This window comes from Neolamprologus brichardi, chromosome 14 (assembly GCF_056152115.1).
Source record: "Neolamprologus brichardi isolate AB-2024 chromosome 14, ASM5615211v1, whole genome shotgun sequence".
NCBI classification, from domain to species: domain Eukaryota; kingdom Metazoa; phylum Chordata; class Actinopteri; order Cichliformes; family Cichlidae; genus Neolamprologus; species Neolamprologus brichardi.
In genome coordinates this window covers 3,697,012-3,703,479 of record NC_142117.1, presented here as the reverse complement: position 1 = coordinate 3,703,479, position 6,468 = coordinate 3,697,012, and positions in this window count along the sequence as shown.

The following is a 6,468-nucleotide window of genomic DNA, read 5'->3' as shown; positions in this document are numbered from 1 at the left end:
GTACCGTTCTCGGCGGCTTCAGTGACCCTCGAGCTCCCGACTAGCTATTGAGCTGGTGGGTAGCAGACGTCTCCGAAAACGTCGAAGCACTTTTGCAAATATGCGATATCTTGATAAACCGAGCAGATATTTGATGTTTACACAGCTACTTTCTCGCCTGAAAATATGTTAAAGGTTTATCTTATGACCCAGAAAGATTAGTAAGAGTAATTTTAAAACTTAGCAACGGCCGCCATGTCGTAAACCACCGCCTCTGTTCAAAGATGGTCGCTCAAATGGTGGGGAGTCCCAGATTTAATGTCCACTGTGAGCGACCATCTTTGAACAGAGGCGGTGGTTTACGACACCAACTGTCTGCCATCTATAATCCAATTCAATTCAATTCAATTCAATTTTATTTATATAGCGCCAAATCACAACAAATGTCGCCTCAAGGCAAGGCAAGGCAAGTTTATTTGTATAGCACAATTCAACAACAAGGTGATTCAAAGTGCTTTACAGAGACATTAGAAACAAAAACAAATAAAAAGCATGATTTAAAATTGATTAAAACAAGCAAACAAACTAACTAATTAACAAACAAACAAACAAACAAACAAAACAGTATATAAAATCAAAACAGATAAAATCAGAACAGTAGATAAAATCAGTAGTTAAAGTGTAAGTTTTGAGTGCGGATTTGGTGCTTTATTCAAATGCAACTGAAAACAGGTGAGTCTTCAACCTGGATTTAAATAAACTGAGTGTTTCAGCGGATCGGAGGCTTTCTGGGAGTTTGTTCCAGATATAAGGAGCATAAAAGCTGAATGCGGCTTCTCCGTGTCTGGTTCTGACTCTGGGAACTGATAAAAGACCAGATCCAGATGACCTGAGGGATCTGGAAGGTTCATACTGGGTCAGGAGGTCACTGATGTATTTTGGTCCTAAACCATTCAGAGCTTTATAGACCAGCATCAGAACTTTAAAGTCTATCCTCTGACGGACAGGCAGCCAGTGTAAAGACCTCAGAGCTGGACTGATGTGGTCCACTTTTTTGGTCTTAGTGAGGACTCGAGCAGCAGAGTTCTGAATGAGCTGTAGTTGTCTGACTGATTTTTTAGGTAGACCTGTAAAGATGCTGTTACAGTAATCAAGCCTACTAAAGATGAATGCATGGACTAGTTTTTCCAGGTCCTGTTGGGACATCAGATCTTTTATCCTTGATATATTCTTGAGGTGATAGTAAGCTGATTTTGTTATTGTCTTAATGTGTTTTTCTAAGTTTAGGTCTGCATCCATCACTACACCCAAATTTCTCGCCTGGTTTGTGGTTTTTAGGTGTATAGACTGAAGTTCTCTGGTGACCTGTAATCGTTTTTCTTTGGCGCCAAAGACTATTACTTCAGTTTTGTTTTTGTTTAGCTGGAGAAAATTGTGACACAACCAGTCATTAATTTCCTCAATGCATTTACCAAGAGCCTGTACAGGGCCTTGGTCTCCTGGTGACATTGTGATATATAATTGCGTGTCATCTGCATAGCTGTGATAGTTTATTTTGTTGTTGTTTATAATCTGTGCCAGTGGGAGCATGTAAATGTTAAACAGAAGAGGTCCCAAGATGGAACCTTGGGGAACTCCACATGTGATACTTGTCTGCTCAGATGTGAAGATACCTATTGATACAAAGTATTTCCTGTTTTCTAAGTATGTTTTGAACCAGTTTAGTACAGTTCCTGAAAGACCTGTCCAGTTCTCCAGTCGTTTGAGTAATATGTTGTGGTCAACTGTATCAAATGCTGCACTGAGATCCAGTAAAACTAAGACTGACATTTTTCCACTGTCTGTATTCAGACATATGTCATTAAACACTTTGGTCAGAGCGGTTTCAGTGCTGTGGTTCTGTCTAAAACCTGACTGGAAGGCATCATAGCAGTTATTCTGTTTTAAGAAGTAATTGAGCTGTTGAGAAACTGCTTTTTCAATGATCTTACTTAAAAATGGGAGATTTGAGATCGGCCTGTAGTTGTTCATTTGTGTCTTGTCAAGATTGTCCTTTTTTAGTACAGGTTTAATTACAGCCGTTTTTAGTGATTCTGGAAACACACCTGATAATAAAGAAAAATTGACGATCTGTAACAGGTCTGACTCCAAAGTCTTTGAGACCTTTTTGAAAAAACTTGTTGGCAGGACATCTAAACAGCAAGAGGAGGAGTTCAGTTGACCTAAGATGTCCTCCAGGTCTTTGCTGTTAATCGGGTGAAACTGTTTCATGGTGTTTAAACAGTTTTTCGGTGGACACAGTACATATTCTGGATCTGCTGTTGATGTACCAATTGCTTGTCTAATCTTTTGGATTTTTTCTGTGAAGAATTTGGCAAAGTCATTGCAGGCCATGGTCGAATGAAGTTCAGCTGCCACTGACACAGGAGGGTTTGTTAGCCTGTCAACTGTAGAAAATAAGACCCGAGCATTATGACTATTTTTAGTGATGATGTCAGAGAAGTAGGACCTCCTTGCACTCCTCAGTTGTAAATTATAATTGTGAAGTTTCTCTTTATAGATGTCATAATGAACCTGGAGGTTTGTTTTTCTCCATCTGCGCTCAGCTTTCCTACACTCTCTTTTTTCATTTTTCACTAGTGTGGAGTTTCTCCATGGAGACTTTTTCCTTCCAGAGATAACCTTCACCTTAATGGGAGCAATTGTATCCATTACATTTAACACTTTAGCATTGAAGCTATTGATGAGCTCATTGACTGAACCTCTGGACAGGTCAGGTGTTAATGGGAAGACCTGGTTAAATATCTCACTACTGTATTCAGTTATACACCGTTTTGTGATCACTGCTGTTGATATATTTGTGTGGGCTGAGATTTTACTTTCAAAGAAAACACAGTAATGATCAGACAGGCCCACATCAGACACAGTAACCTTTGAAATGCTCAGGCCCTTGGAGATCAGCAGGTCAAGAGTGTGTCCTCTATTATGTGTGGGCTCTGTTACATGCTGAGTCAGCCCAAAGTTGCCCAGAGTGTTACTCAGGTCTTTAGTCCCTTTATCCTGAGGGTTGTCCACATGGATGTTAAAATCCCCAACAATAATTACACAGTCGAAATCAACACAGATCACAGACAGCAGTTCACTGAGATCATTAAAAAAGTCTGTGCAGTATTTGGGAGGCCTGTAAACATTAAGAAACACAACTTTGGATGGGGCCTTCAGCTGTAAAGCCACATATTCAAAAGACTGAAAACTTCCAGGAGATAGCTGCTTACATTGAAATGATTCATTAAATAAGACAGCAACCCCTCCTCCTCTCCTGCTCACCCTGGCCTCACTGATAAAACTGTAGTTAGGAGGGGTCGTCTCGATGAGAACAGCTCCACTGTTACTTTGGTCCAACCAAGTTTCAGTTAAAAACATAAAATCAAGGCTGTGCTCAGTGATTAAATCATTAATTAAAAATGTTAAGGCGCTTCATAGATACAGAGAAAAGCCCAACAATCATATGACCCCCTATGAGCAAGCACTTTGGCGACAGTGGGAAGGAAAAACTCCCTTTTAACAGGAAGAAACCTCCGGCAGAACCAGGCTCAGGGAGGGGCGGCCATCTGCTGCGACCGGTTGGGGTGAGAGAAGGAAGACAGGATAAAAGACATGCTGTGGAAGAGAGACAGAGATTAATAACAGATATGATTCAATACAGAGAGGTCTATTAACACATAGTGAGTGAGAAAGGTGACTGGAAAGGAAAAACTCAATGCATCATGGGAATCCCCCGGCAGCCTACATCTATTGCAGCATAACTAAGGGAGGATTCAGGGTCACCTGGTCCAGCCCTAACTATATGCTTTAGCAAAAAGGAAAGTTTGAAGCCTAATCTTAAAAGTAGAGATAGTGTCTGTCTCCCGAATCCAAACTGGAAGCTGGTTCCACAGAAGAGGGGCCTGAAAACTGAAGGCTCTCCCTCCCATTCTACTTTTAAATACTCTAGGAACAACAAGTAGGCCTGCAGAGTGGGAGCGAAGTGCTCTAATAGGGTGATATGGTACTACAAGGTCATTAAGATAAGATGGGGCCTGATTATTTAAGACCTTGTATGTGAGGAGCAGGATTTTGAATTCAATTCTGGATTTAACAGGAAGCCAATGAAGGGAAGCCAAAACAGGAGAAATATGCTCTCTCTTTCTAGTCCCTGTCAGTACTCTTGCTGCAGCATTTTGGATTAACTGAAGGCTTTTCAGTGAGTTTTTTGGACATCCTGATAATAATGAATTGCAGTAGTCCAGCCTGGAAGTAATAAATGCATGAACTAGTTTTTCAGCATCACTCTGAGACAGGATATTTCTAATTTTAGAGATGTTGCGCAAATGGAAGAACGCAGTCTTACATATTTGTTTAATATGTGCGTTGAAGGACATATCCTGGTCAAAAATGACTCCAAGGTTCCTCACAGTGTTACTGGAGGCCAAGGTAATGCCATCCAGAGTAAGAATCTGGTTAGATACCATATTTCTAAGCTTTTCAGCGCCGAGTACAATGACCTCAGTTTTATCTGAGTTAAGAAGCAGAAAGTTAGTGGCCATCCAAGTCTTTATGTCTTTAAGACATTCCTGCAGTTTAACTAATTGGTGTGTGTTATCTGGCTTTATGGACAGATAGAGCTGGGTGTCATCTGCATAGCAGTGAAAATGTATGCTATGTCTTCTAATGATGCTGCCTAGGGGAAGCATGTATAATGTAAACAGAATTGGTCCTAGCACTGAACCCTGTGGAACTCCATAATTAACCTCAGTGTGTGAAGAGGACTCTCCATTTACATGCACAAATTGGAGTCTATTAGATAGATATGATACAAACCACTGCAGTGCAATACCTGTAATACCTACAGCATGTTCTAATCGCTCTAACAGGATATTATGGTCAACAGTATCGAACGCTGCACTAAGGTCAAGAAGGACAAGCACAGAGATGAGTCCACTGTCAGAGGCCATAAGAAGATCATTTGTAACCTTCACTAAAGCTGTTTCTGTGCTGTGATGAACTCTGAAACCTGACTGAAACTCTTCAAATAAACCATTCCTCTGCAGATGATCTGTTAGCTGTTTGACAACTACTCTTTCAAGGATTTTTGATATGAAAGGAAGGTTGGAGATTGGCCTATAATTAGCTAAGACTGCTGGGTCTAGAGATGGCTTTTTGAGTAAAGGTTTAACTGCAGCCACCTTGAAGGCCTGTGGTACATAGCCGATTATTAGAGATAGGTTGATCATATATAAGATCGAAGAATTAATCAATGGCAGGACTTCTTTGAGCAGTTTTGTAGGAATGGGGTCTAAAAGACACGTTGATGGTTTGGAGGAAGTAATTATTGAAGTTAACTCAGAAAGATCGATTGGAGAAAAAGAGTCTAACTTAACATCAATGGAACTAAGAGTAGCTGTTGATAATATTACATCTGTGGGATGATTATTGGTAATTTTTTCTCTAATGATAAAAATTTTATTTGTGAAGAAGTTCATGAAGTCATCACTAGTTAACGTTAAAGGGATGGTTGGCTCAAAAGAGCTCTGACTTTTTGTCAGCCTGGCTACAGTGCTGAAGAGAAACCTGGGGTTGTTCTTATTTTCTTCAATCAGTGATGAGTAGTAAGCTGTTCTGGCTTTGCGGAGGGCTTTCTTATAAAGCAACAAACTATTTCTCCAGGCTAAATGATGATCCTCTAAATTTGTGACACGCCATTTCCTCTCCAGATTACGAGTCATCTGCTTTAGGGTACGTGTTTGAGAATTATACCACGGGGTCAGGTACTTCTGATTAGAGACCTTAGTTTTCACTGGAGCTACAGTATCCAGAGTCGTACGTAGTGAGGAGGTGAAATTATTAACAAGATAATCGACCTCTGTTGGGGTAGCGTTCAGATAGCTGCTCTGCTCTGTGTTGGTACAGGGCATTGACGATGATAACAGTGGCTGGATTATATTCTTAAACTTAGTTACAGCGCTTTCAGAAAGACATCTACTTTGATAAAGTCCACTCTCCACTGCTGCGTAATCAATTATTGTAAATGTAAATGTTATCAAGAAATGATCAGACAGGAGAGGGTTTTCAGGAAACACTGTTAAATGTTCAGTTTCTATGCCATATGTTAAAACAAGATCTAGAGTGTGATTAAAGTGGTGGGTGGGTTCTTTTACATTTTGAGAGAAACCAATTGAGTCTAACAACAGATTAAATGCCATGTTGAGGCTGTCATTTTTAGCATCAACATGGATGTTAAAATCACCCACAATAATTATTTTATCTGAGCTCAGAACTAAATTAGATATAAAGTCTGAGAAATCAGACAGAAACTCTGTGTAAGGCCCAGGTGGACGATAGATGATAACAAGTAAGACTGGTTTCTGAGTTTCACAGCTGGGGTGGACAATGTTAAGCATCAGGCTTTCAAATGAATTAAAAGTCCGTCTTGGTCTTTCATTAATTAAT